At 48.0% G+C, this 18,716-nt stretch overlaps 1 protein-coding gene across 2 annotated transcripts in view; it reads right to left on the bottom strand.

Annotated features, from left to right (window-relative positions):
• Nucleotides 1-18,716, bottom strand: part of Fam78b (family with sequence similarity 78 member B) — an 85,659-nt gene that overhangs the window by 36,082 nt on the left and 30,861 nt on the right. The gene's annotated exons all lie outside the window — the stretch shown is intronic.

Genomic DNA, 18,716 nt, shown 5'->3' with positions numbered 1-18,716 from the left:
TCCCAGATCAAGTACACAAATTCTTTGAGTAATAAGACCTAGAACAAGAGATAAACCAAACAGATCCCATCTCTTTTTCACTATTGAGTCATCAAGCTTTGTGCATTCCATGCAGGGCACCTTTGGGGGATGTGTATGATAATAAAGACAGTGTTGCATGTTAGAGTTTTTAAGTCGGTCACGCACACAGAGCCTAACTGAATTATTGAAACAAACTGGTGGATCTAACGCCCACTCAGAGGCTGGGAAACAGGTTCAGAGGGATGATGTCTTAAGACAGAGTTATCAAATGGCGGAGTTTGGGCTGAAGCCCATTGCTGGTTTCACTCATCCACTAGTTCATTCCTTATTAAACAGTTGAAGTTTTTCAGGATTGATTTTTGTGGCTGTTTGGCAGAGATCTGTCAACTTTTGACAAAGACTGGCATTTGGAAAGTTGTGTGTGAATGCTGAGCAACCTGCACCTCCCATAAAGTTGAGACAAATTCTGCACTAATTTCCAAAGAGTGAAGGAGAAATGCCCTTTAAGCAGGGGAGTTTGGCATCTGGGAAGGTTTTCTAGCTGGGACATTCCCAGCAGGACTTGAAACAATGTCAGTCATCCTGCATTCTAACAGAGTGGGGGTGAGGAGGCAGTGGCCATGCATACCCCTTCCCATGCCAGTTACCTCAGAGGGCACAGAAAGGGAAGACACGGAGCCTGCCCAGGACAGGCAACCACATAGATCCTCTGTTCCTAAAAGACAACGCCACAGTTGAGATTTTTTTGTTTTAGGTTTCTTGCTGCTTGTTGTCTACCAAAACTGGAGCTATGCCAGCAAGCACCTTTTCCTGACTCAGCATTTTTTAGGGGCTCCTGATGCCCAGAGTCTGGAGATGTGTGTGTGTGTGTACAATATATATATATATATATAAATGTATATATATTATATATGTATACATACATCCAACATATATATACGCATATATATTTACTTTTTTGAAATTAAGAGAGAATTATCATTTTGCCCCTTTCATTCCTTCTCTCCAATGTACCTCCTTGATCATTCTCAAGTACATGGCCTCTTTTTAATTCTTGTTAAATATGTACATACACATAGATTCCTAAATACGTCAAGATGGCCCACTCATTCTATGTAATTTTATTTGCATGTATTTAATTTCTGGGCAGACCATTTGGATAATCAAGTTTGGGGACTCTGCTTACAGCATTCCTTAGTTGCCTGTAGTTATGGGGCCACAGCCTGATCTTCCAGAGTAAGCTCCCTTTAGCTTTCTCCACTTGACAATATAAAGGTGATTCTAAAGTAGCAGGATGATAGAGGGAAAGGGAAACAGTGACAGAGAGCATTATGGTATGGCATGACCTGACATTCCTTTTTCAGATGCTTGCTGGACCTAGGTACTGTTCTCTCTCTCTCTCTCTCTCTCTCTCTCTCTCTCTCTCTCTCTTTCCTTCTTCCTCCCTCCCTCCCTCCCTCCCTCCCTCCCTCCCTCCCTTCTTTCCTTCCTTCCTTCCTTCCTTCCTTCCTTCCTTCATTTTTTGAGACCAGGTTTCTTTGTGTGTCCCTGGCTGTCCTGGAACTCACTCTGTAGACCAGACTGGCCTCAGACTCTAAGAGATCCTCGCAGGCACAGTTCTAAGATCTAGAGTCGCAACAGTGAACTAAGTCCCTTCTCCGGAAGACATTATCTGCAGGCAACAAACAAATAAAGGCCATGAGAAATGGGACTGCTTTCTAGACCAAGGGGCAAAGAGGGCCCCTTCGACATTTTAAATGAATGCCAGTGGAGAGGAGGTACATCTGGTGACAGGTGTTCTGACTGCACGGATGATGGCCTGGTGGTGTGAATGTATATTGTTCTCCTAAGGCCAGTTTAGGGGAGGGAGGAAGAGGGACAGTCAAAGAGGCAGTGCACACAGTTGTGGTGGAGATACTCTGGGCCCCTGGAAGCCATGCCAGTGGACTTGGGGGCACTGGTCCTGTGTCTATGTGTCTGTCAACTATTCTTAGTGCCTGGGGGCACAAAGATGAACAAACCACAGCTCTGATTTCCTGCATCCGATGATCCGGCAAGAGAAGAGAGGCAAAGAAGGAGCTGAGGGCCCCTTGACAAGGGCAGGGGTGTCTGGATGGACTCAGGGCTTCCAGAGTCAGAATATTAAACTTTGTAGGGACAGTAGTGGTGTGTTACACGGTGCCATGCTTCATACCCGGGGGTACCCTCTTTCCCTCTCGCTCTCATCTTCTAATCTTCCCGAGGTTCAATTCCCTCGTCCATAAAATGAGAATAAGAAGATTCTTCTCTAGAGAAAACAAGGGCAAGGTGTTAGGACTTTTTGCTAATCCTAGATGCATGACTATGCTGTTGTTAACTCACTGTACCCTCTCCTTATCCACCGATGACCCTGTATGAGCCAGGCAGATGTACTAGTTCCTCATATCTTGCACCGATCTAGCTAGGCTAGTCACTTGGTCTATAACTTGGTTTATAAGGGCCTACAGTCAGGCTCCTCATCTCAGGGCCTGATGGCTTCTCTGCAGACTTTAGTTCTCATGGGGCCATCAGAGGCACCACTGTTAGGGTATTCACCACAGTAGCTAAATGGAATTGTTCAAACGTTTGTGCCTTACCCTGCTTGCTCTGGGTGCCTTGTGATCTCCAACCAGAACCCCAAGCAGCCCTCGGGCTCCGGGTGTGTGGCTCTTTGTACTGCTGTTTGTCTGTACTTGAGAGTGGGGTGCTGTTTCCATGATAAGCCAGGCTTGGCCCAGAACTGTGTTTCTCTATAGCTAGAGGCACTCAGCCAAGGAAAGAAGACTCTCCACTCTCAATATACAGAAGGTGCATCTGGGGAGTAAATTTCCATCGTCAAATCAGCCAGGTCAGAGCTCAAAATGAAACAACTCCCAACAACGAACGATGGTGGAATGACGTATGTGTGAGTCACCGTCTCTCCCTGGAGTCCCTTCAGGAAAGGGGCCCCTGGTCCAACCCAAGGCCTAGCCTAGCCATCCCACCTTGCGCTGCGCTTTCTCTCCCCAGCAGAGCTGTCCCACGGGGAGTCTACCTCCTTGGTTGAAATGCCTACTCTCAGCGGCTAACCGCAAGAGCCTGAGCACCCTTCAGGCTTCAGTGACTCTCTGTAATGAGGAACGACAGACACAACGGAAGAGTCCAAGACCTCTCCTAGCTGGAACCTCTTGGACTTGACAGCCCTTTGTTACGAATGGCAGTGCCCTGTTATCTATCCTGGCTGAAGGTGCCTCTTGACCATGTCCTTCACGTTTGACCTTGAATCTTGCTTTTTTTTTTTTTTTTTTTTTTTAAATGCTCTTTCTTTTCTCCTGTGTTTTGGGAAACTTGGAACTCCCCAAGTAAGACTCTTGTCTCACTCTGCAGTTTGCATCTTGTGGAGCATGTACTTTGCTGTTGGTGCTCAGTAAATACGACAGCAGATTAATAGGCCTCCAAATAGCACACTCTCCTTCCTTCATTTAGGGGGATCAGCCATTACAGTCTTGGCATCCCTGTATCACATTCTCTCATCTGCACAAGCCGCTGTTTCTCTGATAGGCTAATAACAGTAAGTATCCATTTACTCCCGTCTGAGATCTGCTACTCCAAGGGCCTCCATTTCATTCCAGTACTAATGGTATTTATTTTTCTACGCGTGCATGCTTGTATTAGCATAGATTTTTGTTGGGAAGGCAGCTAGCTGTTTTATTCACACAGGGATTGCTGAACTGCAGGCATACAATGGGACACATAGGAGTTCTGACTAGCCTAGAAAACAGTGGGCCTTAAATACTTAAGATGCAGTAAACATTCAAACTCTCCACTCTGGACAAACTCAGGCCCAGAAAGCAGCTTCTGGGTTCTGGAAAAATTGGTAAGTTGGGTCATTTGGGGACTGACAGACAGGAGTGTGGCTAGGACAAGTAGACAGCGCTCTAATACTGTTCCCTGGACAAGACACAGCAAAAATAGAGTAAGCCTAGCACAAGGCAATGGGGGGGGGGTGCTAACTAGGTTAGGTGGAGCTGAGGTTCCATGGGCTTAGCAGGAAAACAGCAGAGCTATCCATGGTAGGAGGAGAAGGCAGAACAAAGGGCTGGAGAAAAGTCAGCAGGAAGCAGGTTCTGCCTTAACTAGGCCTGCAGACAGGTGGAAGGACTTGGCTGGCGTGGCCATGCCTCAGGATGAGAAGCGTGCTGCAACAAATAACAGAGCCAGAGACTTCTTGAGGAACTTCTAACAGGGGAAGGGCCAGGACCTCCCTGACCTGTAGGGGCACTGGCGCCCTAACACTTTAGAAAGTTTGACATCAAAAGAGCAGTGGGTTACACGGAAAACGAAAGAACCGACAATCCCACATTTAAACACTTTCTTTCAAATGACTTCACAAGATAAAATTCATGAATTTTGAGGAAGAATCTTATGTTTATGTCATCCAGGGGTTGGCAGAGTATGGTCTCCTGTCAACTTTTATGAATGAAGTTATACTGTGCAGAGCCACAGCCACCTGCTTAGATACTTTGACTGTTTTCGGGTTACGGTGCTGGAACAGGGTAGTCGAGACAGAACTAGCACGTGGGTCCTGAAGCTTAGAATATAACATTATCTGGCTCTTGAGAGAAAATGCTTTTCACCTTTTGATCTCATCTAACTCCCTGATTTTATAGGCAAAAAAACAAAACAAACCAAAACAAAAAAACTGTCTCTGACAGAGTTAAATGAATTAGTTCGGGTGAGCTGACTGCTGACTGAATCGGGATGAGAATCAAGGCATTGACCCTTAGGGTGGTGGGGCTGGGGGGCTGGGAGGGTGTTGACTCTGTATCAGTTCCCAGGGTCCTGTTCCTGGATGCTCTGTCCATCGGCACTTCTCCACATCACGCACACGGCGACTTTACAGAGACCGAGGCCGACAGGGCCACGGTTACTACCGCACTCGTGTGCTCTCCATGGGACAGGCCTCAACCTGGAGAATCAGCTCCAAACCATTATGGATTTGCCAAGGAACCGAGGCGAGGCAGGCAGAGAGCTTCTGAGAGCTCTGCAGACTCCTCCGCAGAGAACTCCTCTGGGTCGCTCTCAGCATTAGCATTCACCTTCTGTTAGCCAACAAAAGGACACATTCACAACTGTCTCAAGCTCAACTTGAGAACCCTCTTCACGGGTTTCAAGGGAAATTACTCCAAGCAGTCCTGATGGGTTAAAATGATTTTAACGCGCCTAGTTGTCTTCAGTTCCTTCAGCAGCATCTGCTACAAACAGCAAAACATACGAGAACCTGGTATTTACTTTCCTCGGAAATGAAAGACTCCAAAGGAGATGAAGTGGAGTGGGAAAACAAGCCCTCCCTGCCCACAACTGTATCTAAAGGAACAGATGAGCAAATGAGGCCCACGTCGGGCATTGGCCTTCTGAGTGGGAGATTTCCCAGAGCGACAAGACTCAATCAGACCTCCAGAATAATCTGTATTTGTCCGGGAGACATCATATATTGAAAGCCAACTCCCCCAATTTAACCCTTCTCCCAGCTGTCCCCTAGGAGGCTGTTTCATTGTGTTCCCCCCTCCCCAATTATACACCTTTTCATTGCCTACACTCTCCTCACTTTACCAAGCACGTTCCTTAGACAAGAATGGATATTTACAGAAGAGATTAAAGCGCATTAACAGTCCGAACATATGTGGCTGAGAGAATAAAGGACGCGTGTCAAAAAACGGTCACACAAGATGCCCCCATGAAGCCTTGGCAAGGCAATACACCACACCTGACGTGCCTGCACTGTCCCAGGCCATGGAGCTCCTCCTGACCAGCTTCAGACACAAGCTTGAATTTCAAGGGTGACATTTTGCAGACACAAAGGAAAGCGGAAGCCGACAGAGAAGATGAGTCTACAAAGGTAGCCCTTCCAGGGGCTCAGCTAGTGACTCTCTGGTTACCAGTCCCTCAGAGCTCAGCCTTCCCCTTCCTACAAACTGGCTCCTCTCAGCAGAAAGACAATGATGACCCTAGGTACCAGCTGTGGCCCTGGGGATGGGAGACAAGCAAGGGCCTTATGTTGATGTTTACTGGAAGTCCCAGCCTGGTGCTGTGCCTGGAGCTTTGTACACATTGTTTCTTTAAATCCCCACACAGCCACAAGGTCAGCACCATTATTCTCATTTTATATATGTGGCACCCACGAACCAAAATCAAATAGCTGCTGCAGAGACTGGGATGGAGCCACTGGTGGGATGGGGCATTCCATCACGTGGCACCGCCTCCACATTCTCCAGGACTGCGTGATGATGAGGAGTGTGCCTCACCCCGTCAGCAGGGTGTACAGCAGCTCCATGAATAGCCACTGAGGCACAGGTGCATTCAATGTGTGGTACAGCACGCTGAAACGGAATACACTAAAGCCATAAAGAATTTGCAGAGCCTAGGCACAATAGTGGAACACAAAAACACACCTGATACACACACACACATACACACACATTTTTGAGACACACTTGTGTAAGTTGCTGTGGCTTAATCATGGCCGCGACACTGCCAGCTGTATAGAAAACTGTGTTCATTTGGGACTTGGGAGAGGTGTCCCTCAGAGACACTGCAAAGGAGGCTTAAAATAGAAAACAAAACAAGCAGAATGAAACAAAACAAACAAGCAAACAAAAACAAAACCCAGACAAAAATCCTGACACACATACAAACCAACCAAGCAAACAAATAAAGAACCAAAACCCGGCCAAAATCCCAACACACACACACACACACACACACACACACACACACACACACCAAAACAAGACAAAAAAGCCAAAACCCTGACAAAATTCCAGCTTAAGCTACAGGGTCTTCACCAAGAAGAAAAACAAACCCGTCTATCATGTGACTTTATATCTAAAAGTTCTCAGTTTTGCCCACAAGTTGCTAAACTTGACAGTCTCACACCTCCACAACTATATTTGTTTTTGACCAGCACTGAAATACAGCATCCTGAGTCTACCAGGAACCACACAGAAACAAAGACGTGGATGCCACCATCCTCAAGGAGCCATGTCTTACAGGATCCATGTCCTCAAGGAGCAGTCTTACAGGATCAGACAGTGTTCACATCCTGACCTCCTGACACCTTTGGGCCTTTGGGAGTTCACAAGACAAGGCAGGAGAGCCCATTCTCAGAAAACAACTCAGAAAATGTCCATGTGAGTTCTGAGAATTCTAAGCTCTTTAAGTGGGAGATTCCAGAGTCCTAGTTGCATTGAGCAGCTGAAGAATGATCTAGAAGCATGGTTTCTTAGCCCTTTAGACCTTCAAACCCCGTGAGAATAGTCATATAAGAGTTACCGTGGGACCAGGACAACAAGAAGATTGCCAATAATCTCCGCTAATACCTGTCATGCATTGTATACCACAGATGCTGATGACTGACCGCCGCCTTAAGCAGGGTATGTGTGTTAAGTTACTTACATTTCATAAAACTCTGTCAGGTTTAACTCCTCGTGTTGTCGTCCAGATGAGGAGCTCAGGATTCAGTGGGTAAACAACTTGCACAGATTATTTTAGTGATGCAGATAGGTTGGTCCTCTGGCTCCAGGTCTCCCCTCCCCCATCCACCCACTACTCTCCCTCTACATGGGGAATAACTCATCTTAAGGACACATAGTTTCTATTGCGGCCTCACAGAGCCGAGTCCCAGCCAGACTGACTGCTCTATAGCTGTGGACTACATCTGTGAATGTCCAGAACCTTTTCACCATGGCCCCACACTGACCACTTTGCTGAATCACGGGTGAATTTCCTGCCTCTGAGCAGTAGATTCGCTGATGCATCATTTTGGGAAGCTGTAGGAAAATGCTCAGCCAGGGCAAAGCACGGGGCCCTCAGGGGAGGACACCGGTGGCCAGACACCATGGGTGATAATCAGAAGGCTGCGCAGGGCCGCACACTGACCAGCCCGGAGGAAGACAGAAACTTCAGGTGGGTGGGACTTCCGGCAGCCGGTGATGGAAGCTGCCCTTTCCTCGGAGAAAAGCGTAAGCCAAAGAGAAAGCGGCACTGCACGTGGTGTGCCTCCTCCTGGAAGCCTAACCAGAGTGGGTGCCAGGGAAAATGCCACCCACCCGATATTTACACTCACTTGTAAGGCTTCCCATCCAACACGGCACAAGCCAACCTACACCTTAGACATTAGCAGACTTCAGAATGGGGACTGGATACAACCCATTCATTCACAAATGCTTGTTCACGGGTCAGAGGGAGCGTGCTGCGAGTTGTGCCAGGTTTGGGTTCGGATCCCCATCCACCCCCTTCGCGGGTATGTGGGGCTATGTACAACATTTGCTCTCCTTGAGCCTTTCGGATCTGCCGGAGGTTGTCTTCTGGAATCTGTGGAGAGGGTCGGTCGCAGATGTGGGTGACCCTGTTTTGTATGGAGGAAGCATGACAGGGCTGCAGAAGGAAGGCATAAGATCACAGTGGGGGAGGACTCTCTCAGGAAAGTAGAACTATACAAACAAATCTAAGGGAAACCTTTCAGGGGAGGAGACAACTGGACCCCGACTCAGCAAGGGGACAGTGAGGCATGACAGGAAGGCTTGGGTCACATAGAGAGAACAGACCTTGGCTGCCTCTGCCAATGCCCGCTTCTGGGGCTTGACCTTTCACCTGCAGAGGGTCCTCAGCTTTGCGGATGGAAGCCCAGCTGCCAATAAACCTGGCTTGGCCACCCCACTACACCTCAGACACCCACTTGACCCAGAGCGCCCCTCCCTTCCTCCCTTTCTTTCTATATTCTTTGCTCTCCTGGGCAATGGACAACAGATCCTACCCAGTGTCCCCACCCCAACTTCTCTTTCTCTTAGTCCTGCTTCACACTGTTGTCAGAGACCGCTATGAAATGTACAAGTGACCCCGATTTAACCCCCCCTCAGTGTACAAAGGATGAGATCCATACTGCTGAGTCTCCTATTTAGTCCTTTTTTCACTCACAGAGGTAAGAAACCCGACTGAAGAAACTTTTGTTTAAAAAAAAAAAAGATTGTTGGCAGGATACAGGGGACATTCACAGCATAGAAGGAAAAGACACAGGGACTTTCCTGGAAGGGACAATCTCCGGGCTCTTGAGAGCTCAAAGGTCAGACCTAGCCTCCCATGGTCTAGAATCCTTCTTCCCAAATAAGCCACCCAGAGCCCTGCACCCTTCAAGGTCACCTCTGTGGACCGTCCCTTTCTAACACAGTCATGCCTCTCCCCATTCCAACTTGTACCCAGATCCTTAGAGCAAAGGTTATGAAGTCTCCAGTGTGAGCGTGAGAATGAAGTTTCTTCAGGGAGCTGCCAGCACCTTGGCTTCTGTGTGCAACAGCTGGGGTGCCGTTTACTGGAACCCTGGTCTCCGTCCACTCCATTTCACTTTCCTTCAGTTGCTGGACCAACAGGCCAGTTAGCAGGCCTCTGCTGTGCTGTGCTTCTGAAGTAATCTTCTAAATGCTAACTCAGTTTCTCCAGTTGCACACTGAGACTCACTCTGACAATGTGCCTCGGTGTCCATGAACCCTGCATCAGCTCCTGCCTCCAAGTTCCTGCCCTCACTTCCATCACTGATGTATCAGAACGAGATGTGGAAGCATAAGGAAAACAAACCTTTTCCTCCCACGTTGCTTTTGGTCATGATGTTTCACCACCCCACTAGAAACCCTTCCTAAGACAATGCCCATGTGCATATCTGGGGAACATTCTAGGCAAAATGCTAAGGGTGGGAGCACTTCCTGGGGTGCTTAGGGGAAGGACAGGGTGAAGGGGTGAAGCGAGGCCAGGAAGGAGTGGAGATGGGGAAGATGAGGATAAGATGTGATATGGGGCCATATTGTGTAGGGCATGAAATGTAGCTCTGTCCTATTACATGGGACACAATGTAAGTGCCATCATTAGCCACATTTTACAGAGGAGGAAAATGGGGTAGGGAGATGTCACATGTCTCATCCAAGGTGACGTGACCGGTGCATATCAGAGCAGGAAACAGACCTATGTGGTCTAGGTCCAGGCTCATGTTTTCGTCCTATGATATGGCTCCTAAGCAAGCCAGGAAGTGCTTCTGTTCCTATCAAGGAAGCGAAGCTGGGTAGGACATGAGACTTGGAAAGATTTAACCTGGAAGGCCTCTCAGAGATCTAATTCTGGTGTGATGGAAGGAAGAAGGACTTCAAGGCTCAACCCTGCCTTCCTTCATCCTGTGGGGTGACAAAGGCGCAGTCTCTGCATGCCAGCACTCTTACTGTCCAATCAAGATAGTCACCCCGGCAGGCATTTCAGGACTGGGGAGATGAAATTAAATGATCAGTGTGCAAGGATGCTGAAAGTGCTGACGGCCCCTCCTTCACTTCCTATCTCCCTCCCCGGCTTCTTACAGCTACCGTCACTGACCATCACCAAGTTCAACCCTGTTCCAGACAGAGGCAGGATAGAGACCCATAGTCTCCCTTTCCATCGCCATCTCCAATGAGATGCTTGGCCCTGGGCTCAGGTTATTTACCTGAAGTTAGGGAGACCGTACCTGAGTCCAGCTTCCTCCCTAGGCACCCAGAATCTGATGCTCCACAGCCCTCTAGCCCTGAGACGCCATGGCCCCGCTCCCTCACCAGTGGAACTTCCTGCACACGCTTATAGCGCTGTCTAGAAAGTTAGAGATGCATGTTTAGATGCTCCACGCACTGTCAGCTGGTAGAACTGGAATTTGTTGCTGCCTAAAAAGGTAGAGCCAGTTTGAAAGACGCTGGTAACAATTACTTCGGTATGGGAGAGGAAGCCATGTTTAGTGCCCAGGACTGTCTGAGCACTCCCTGAGGTTGAGGACACCAAAGTCAGAGAGCACACGGAGCACCTGCCGTATGGACCTGAAGGTCAAGGAGGTTCCCAGACCAGACCTAATCCGTGACAGCCCTGGCTATGGTGGCAAATGGACCCAAATAGGCTCATCTGGCTTGCAACAAGGATTATTTTAGAAGCTACAAGTACCAGATGAAGAATTACTTGATAAAGGCAACCTGTGAAACTGTCCCCAGGAGTACAGACTTGCTTTTCAGCACTGGGAAATTCCTAGGAAATAACAGCCGAGAACACAGGAACTGAAAGACAGGTGCACATGGAGAACCAGAAAAGCTAACTGTACAAAAACAAGTTTGACACCCTAATCAGACCCGTTAACATAGGGTAGCCTCAGACTGGTTACCAGGGGCTAGCCTTTCCTCCTTTGCATTTTAGTGCCCTAAATTTTTCATCATATTTCTCTATTTCACGCGTGTGTGCATCAGAGTCTACACAGTGTACAGGTCAGAGGATAATCTGTGGGAGTTAGTTCTACAGTGTGGGCCCTGGGGACTGAACTCAGGTAGCCAGGCTTGGTGGCAAGTGTCTTTACTGGCTGGGCAGTCTGACTGAACCCCCCTCTCCCTTTAATTCTTCTCTTCTTTACCCATTGCTTCATTTACTCTATTCATTCATCAGTTTTATTCATTTCGTTCATTCCTCCTGGATTTCTTTCTCATTCTGTGTGGTCCCTCCCATCAGTGGAGCAGGGCAAAGGGAACCCATGGAAAGCCGTGACACAGGCTGAGGGCAGTGGTGAGCAGTGGTAAGCGGGCACAGCCTTGGTCTGGTCCTTCACGGTCCCCTTCACCTTTGTATGGAGCAGGGAATTACTACCTGTATCCCACTGTAACAGAACGGGCTGGGGTTGGTGAAGATGCCCACACAGTTGTGAAGAGCTACCTGTGGAGAAGCCACAGTCTTTGGATATCAGCTGGAATGGAGACTTCACACCTGGCCTCACTGCCATATTCACAGCTGGAGCGGGGGTAGGGAGGCAGGTCTTTGGGCTTCTTCCTCTGCCTCCCTGGGAGTGAGCATGGCATGGGGTTCGTGAATGAGCATGAAGCAGAAGGATGGCTTTCCTCCCTGGGGTGGACTCACTGGGTTGCTAGCAGACAAATACTGAAGAGTGAGCGCGTATATAGGGTGGACGATGGATGGGTGTTCTGGGAGTCATCACTTTGATTGTCCCTCCTTCAATGTATTTAAGGAGCTCAGCGTCGTAATTGCATGGAATGTCAGAATGAAATAATAAAAACAGCCGGGGAGGGAAGGAAACGCTCCCGGGGACAATAATGGACTAAAGTCAAGTCACCTTCGGAGAAGACAGGCTGGAAATGTGGCCAAGGGGTCCCTGGGAAGGATGAGAGCCCTTTGGGAGAACACAAACACGGGATCCCGCTCATGCTCTCTGCTGCCCGGTCCACGTCCGGCTGTGTGAACCTAGTGGGAAGGCCAGCTGTAGCACATTAGTGCCCAGAGCCCCTGCTGGGGCTGCCCTTCTGTGTGTATAGACTCAGAGCATCCTGATGCGCTGCTGGGGATGCCAGAATATGGCACACGCACAGCATGCCATGCTGTCCCTGCTGCCAACTCGGTGAAACCTGAACTCTGGTTCTCTGTTCTCAGAGCGAGCAGGAGAAGACCAAGGCGAGCTGTTTTCCACTTACAAAAACAAACCCAAACTAACCAAAACAAAAGAACCCTCAGTGCTGCTTGTTAAGCCAGGGCCCTATAACGAGCCCCATTTTCAGATGATCAACGGAATTGAGAAGCCCATCTCCCAGGAACGAACACTCTCTGACCAAACCCCATGGGCTTCTTCACAGGAACTATGGACGACCTTTCAGACACGGGTGTGGGAAAGTCCAGAGACCTCCCAGTTTAATCCGTTCCCTGGCTCTTGTCCATCACTTAAAGTCTCTGAGTCCTGGATCTTTGTGTCCGCTGCTCTATTAATGGAAACCCCTTTCTCAGGGACGCGGACCTGCAGTCTTATCCCTCTGTCACCTCCCTTTCTACCACTTTCCAACCCGGATGCTTCCCTCACACTTTCCCCTCCCCCAGCTTATCTTTGCCACTGTTAGGAAACCATCTCCCATAAGCACACAGACCAAACCTGGCATCTGAAGCATTCATGAACTGGCCGCAAGATCTACCCTCCTGCCTGCTGCCTTCTCCTCTAATCCTCAGGCCACCTTCAGGCTGTACTGTCTACCCCCGCCAGCTAAATTCTGCTTTACCTTCAGCACCCACCCCAAACATCATCTTCCTCTACCTTCTCTGCTACCAGAGCACTTACTTTCGGTCCTATGTTTTGTATTCTAGTCGTTTCCGTGCTTAAATATTCCTCCCACAAGAACGCATCATCCAGGAAAACAGGCACCATTACTTTGTGACTCTTCACACACAGCAGCTCTTAAATACATTAAAAAGGGGAGACACTTCCTTGAATTGCATAATGCAGAGGCTTATCAAGTTACCTTCTGGACCATGGAAGAATGTGGTATAAAAAAAACGCTGCCTCTTCTTCTTGCTTTTACATCCGTGCAGCCAAATCAAGAGAAAACTAAGATGCTGGAGGAGGAGGAAGAAGAAAACCATCAGGCTGTGTTTCCTCACACGGAGAATGAATGTATCTCCATAAGCCTGTGAGTTAAGATGGTCTAACCGAGGCACTTTACTACTGGGGAGGGACACTTGGTAAAGTCTGGACGCGGTGTCACTGTTACACCTGGGAGATGCTACTTGCTTTATGGGGAGCGGTCAGGGATGCTGCTGAACATCTGGCAATGCACAGGGCAGCTGACACAACAAAAATAAACTTACCAGGCCTAATGGTCAGTAATACTACTGGCAAGAAACCCTGAGTTAATGTAAAGCAGGCATTAGCTTTACTCCTGGTGAGGAAACTGAGGCACAGTTACACATCTTTCCCAGGATAACTGCCAACAGGAACGAGAACTAGGTCTGACCCTCAGCACTTTGATGCACTGAGTAGTGAATTTCCTTCTCCACCCTGTGTCCACCCACATAATCAGGTGTCAAGGCAGGGACCGAGAAGTGTCACAGCTGATCAAGAATGCTGTCACTGTTCAGCTTGGGGGATGTCGAAATGACCACAGGTCCCAGGGTGCAGGCAGAGTAACTTGGCCTATCAGCAGCTCCCCCAGGGTTTGTTAGAGATCCTCCAAACTGAACATGACAGTGGGGGCGGCCACACTAGCATCCGGAGCACAGCTAAGGCTCACCCTAGCGGGCCAGGCAAGGCTGCTCCAGGGTTGAAACAAATATACTGCCCCATGTGGAGGAGAGGCCATAAAAAGAAAATGCCTCCAAAGAATGGGTAGCTGAGCCTCCAGCACAAATGACTGTGCTGTGAAGGACAGGACAAGAAGGCAGAGACTGGGGGGGTCATGAACACTTTTTAGTACCGCCAGGGCAGCCATGTAGATCTGTGTTAAGCGTCTCCAGGGGCTCTGGTGGGCGGGATTTGAAGTCCTACTGCACTCAGTGGCACAATGCTCCTCATCACTGGGGTTCAGGGTAATCGGGATGACCTCTAAGGGACACTAAAGAAGGTTCTAATTGGAAAGTTCCAAGATCTTGTTATGTTTTATGAAAGCAAAAAGGAGGTTATGCTGTGTGCTAATTGCAGGGCTTGAGCTGAAACCACAGCAGCAAGCTTCAGCAGGGTGTCTGACGTAACTTGGAGCAGCCTATCCCCCCAACTATCAGTTGGGGATCCTCTGCAGAATGCAGAGGCCTGGGTGCAGCAAAGAGGCCCTCGGGTGGAAAGAATTCTGCCTTCATCTGAGACAGAAAGCCAGGAAGGGCATGAAACAAAGCAGTTTTTTCTCCCAATTAAAAACCCTGTTAGAAGCCAGGAGTGATCACACATGCCTTTAGTCCCAGAACTCTGAAGGCAGAGTCAGCCAGATCTCTGTGAATTAGGACCAGCCTGGTATAAATAGCAAGGTCCAAGCCAGTCAGGGATATAAGTGAGACTCTATCTCAACAGAACAAAGCAAAGCAAAGCAAAAGAAAACAAAACAAAACAAAGATAACAACAAACAAACAAAAATAAACCCCGATTTGTCAGAAAATGTCTCTATGCTGAAGACAATGGAGCCAGTCCTGATGAGACCTGATAAGCTAGGGTCAGAGGGAAGGGGAGGAGGACCTCCCCTATCAGTGGACTTGGGGAGGGGCATGGGAGGAGATGAGGGAGGGAGGGTGGAATTGGGAGGGGACAAGGAAGGGGGCTACAGCTGGGATACAAAGTGAATAAACTGTAATTAATATAAAATTAAATTAATTAAAAAGAGAAAAAAGAAAATGTCTCTACACCAAAAAACAGGCTACCAAGACTGAGCATGTGCATGAAGCATCACCATGATAATCCCTATGATTATCATAGGACGAATATGACAGGTTTGGGGAAAGCCTTTCATGGCTACTGTTTCACAAGCCACTCACATAAGTAACTGAAGGATACTTTGTTCTGTGTTTGTTACTCAGAGGTCATTCTAATTCTAAACATACCCACCCCTACAAACATTGTTTAAGTGGTGTAACTTAACAGACACACTGGCTAAGTCACCTAACTTTTTCTGCAGTTTTCTACTTTATTTCTAGCATCTTCTAAGGATCGAGTGTGATGTTTGCGGAGAACATAACATAGAGAGTTTGCCCAGCCCGCGTGTGCAGTAAATGGCTAGTTATGGCCAGTCATCCGAACACTGCTTCCCTATACAGCATCTTTCTCCTTGATGGAGATTTCCACCATGCCCCTAGCCGATTGCTCTCTACCTAGCTGTTGCTCTCTTGAACCAAATCATCCCACCTAATTAGGCAAAGATTCTGTTTAGATGAAGTCCCAAAGTTTAAGTCACTTTCCTTCAGTTGTTTTCAGTGAAGGAAGCACAGTAGAAAACAAAACAGCCATCATGTGATCCGATCAGGTCATCTTAGTTCTGTACCACTCTGGATTATTTTTTAAAAAATTGCAGTTACACTACCAGCTCAACACAAGGAAGGAATTGCTTCACCGTGTGTGACAACTCTCCAAGGTGATGAGAGGTGAAGTAGGTTGTGAAGTTGCCACTGTCTTAGGCTTTCTCTCGTAAGAGAGCAAATTCTGGGGCCAGTCTCAGGTCATGGAAATCTGTTGAGAACTGGAGCCTTGATTTAAATAGAAGGAGCGGGTTGTTTATTAAACTTGCAGGGTTCTGGAAGGGCCCTGCTGACTTAATGAGACTGGCAAATTTTCCCTAGAGGCTGGACCTGTTTCTTCTCTAGGCTTCTCGGGTGGGTACAAGGGCTGGGCTTAGCCCATCTGTGGTTCCAATTTGGGCAGTGCCGGAGACTCCTTGTAAGTGCTGGTTGGGAGGGCTGTTCACAGCACGGAGGATGCATGCCAGTCAGGCATTAGGGTCAGTGTTTCTGACATGGACCTTCAGAGGCAATTCTTAAAAAGAACCTGCAATTTGCATACTCCACCAGCAGGTGGCCGCCATACAAACTAAACTGCAAGGAGGTTTCACAGAAAAGCTCGTCCCCTGATTCCACAAATGTGTAATGATTCCCAGTGACTAAAAGACCAGCAACTTTTGAAGTGCAGTCTTGAAAAAAAAAAAAAAAAAAAGAACCTAAACATAATATGGAACACTGCATCTGACTTTTGGGGCTTTGAATGTACTCCACCTGACGAAGGCTAGCTTAATTAGACTGTGTCTCTGCATGGCTGTGGGATGCAGGCTGCGGCCCTCCCTCCCATGATACTTCCTTCAGCAACGCTGTCCGTTTTGGTGACAATCCTTTCGTCCTTGGGGTCCCTGAATGAGTGCATGTGATACTTTCTGACTGAGTCAAACTTTAGTCACCAATGAGACCCTGGGCAACACTGAATCTACACCCCCCCCCCCCCCGCTTTTTACAGTAAAATAAAGTGGCAGGAAGGGTGTAATCATTAGTTAAGCGCAGATGAGGAATGAATACCAATCAGGTAACTAGTTAGCAGCAGAGTTTCCTGTCTTGTGGTTAGGCTGACCATTCTAAAACATTCTGAAGTCATTTCAGAGTTCTGAAGAAGCGCCCACTTAGAAGATCAGCACACCGAGGGGGAGAGAGAGACGGCAAGAGTGCAGCGACTAAACTGACTCAAAAAGAATGGAGCACAGATATCCTGAAACAGCTCAGTAGGTCAGGCAGCAACCAGTACCTTCCATTCTGTCCCGGAGGGTGGCATCGTGGTCCTGGGAGAACTCGGGTGACTTATCTACAGTGAGAACTTTAAAAATTTAGGCAATGTCCTGGGTCTCCTTTAATAACCCAGTTTGTATCTGTCAGCGGTGACTTTCTCTGAAAGTTCATTCCTGGAATCTATTTATAACTCCAGCCACACTGTTTCTTAGAGTAACGGTTTTCACATACTGGCTACCTGCAGCGTAAAGTACGGCTTCCTTCTTCGCGGCCCTAAAACTATGGCGCTCTCTGGCTCTGCGCAGCAGGGCAGGATGCGGGGCCATTAACATCCTTCACCTGAGGAATTATTTTTAAAGAAGCTAATTAAGACGACAATGAAAACAGGCATAATACTATGCAAACACATTAATTAGGCCAATTCTGAGGGTCCAACAAGTGCTCTGAAAAAGTTGAGCCCATTTACACTGTCTTCACTTCCCCCAGCTGGTTTCCGGTTAGAACCTACTTCAGCAGGAATTTGCTTTCGACACCTGTATGGGCCTGGTTTATCTCTGATATATATAAAAGAAAAAAATGAAAAAAGCGACACTGGGGTGACACCAGGACAGGCAGGGATCCACAGAACATAGCTAAAATATGCCAGCTGAAATATACTCCTGAAAATGAATTCTTTTGTTTCCAAAGTTCAGTGCTCTCAGAACAATCCCACTTTGGTCCCTACTGGGTAGAGCTAACTGACTCTAGTGTCTAAAGAGGGCAGACAGAATGGCAGGAGTGACCCCTCCGGGAGGAAAGGTCCGCTGCGTAACCAGACTCCCTCCTCGGCAAGCTTTGTTTCACCCACGGAAGACTCAGTCTCGGCTGGTGGTCTGCTCAGTTCAATAGCAAGGGGCATGCTGGGTGAGGATGTTCTCTTTAGCAATGCAAAGACAGGACAGTCAGAAAGGCTTTCTTGAGTCTTCTTTGAAAGCCAGGAGAGAAAAGAGGTGGGAGAGGAAACAAGCCAGGGAGAATTCCTAATGGAACAGTTTCCACCGTGGTCTGCTTCTGAGTCCCTGCCTCACCCAACACAGCTGCAGGAACAGGGTGTGAAACTCTAAGGATCTTGCCAAGCGAAGGGAAGATGAGCTTTCTTCCCACCAAACAGACACATTCTGTTGTCAGAGAGGGAGAGGGAGAGAGAGAGAGAAAGAGGGAGAGAGCGCAAAGGTTAACATCCAGTGTTTTAGAATTGGTACGGAAAAAGCCAATTATCCAAGGTTGGTTTTGGATATATTAAGAGATCTAGTCTCCCAAAACCTATGAATATCCAGGAGGTCCCTGCATTCTCAGGACAGAGCAGAAGGGATATAGGATCTCCGGAAGCCTCATTTCAAACAGCCTTTTAAAAGGAGCCTTGTCACTCACCAGTACTCCAGGTGTGCTAAGTGCAGTATCTTAACCAGAGCTTGCCAGTAATTTGCTTGCCTATAGGACCAGCTGGGAACTAACCTGGAGATGTAACAGCAAAGGCTGTAAGAATTCTGATGCATGCAGGGTGTCGGAGGCTTAATAAGAGTTCAATCTTTTAGCAATGCCTGCATTCACAGCATGGCTTTTCCCAAGGAGCGCCAAGTGCTTTAAAGATGACACGTTAA

Source organism: Meriones unguiculatus, chromosome 11 (genome assembly GCF_030254825.1).
Source record: "Meriones unguiculatus strain TT.TT164.6M chromosome 11, Bangor_MerUng_6.1, whole genome shotgun sequence".
Lineage (NCBI taxonomy): Eukaryota > Metazoa > Chordata > Mammalia > Rodentia > Muridae > Meriones > Meriones unguiculatus.
Note: the sequence above shows the minus strand (reverse complement) of the source record. Positions and strands in the feature narration are given on the sequence as shown.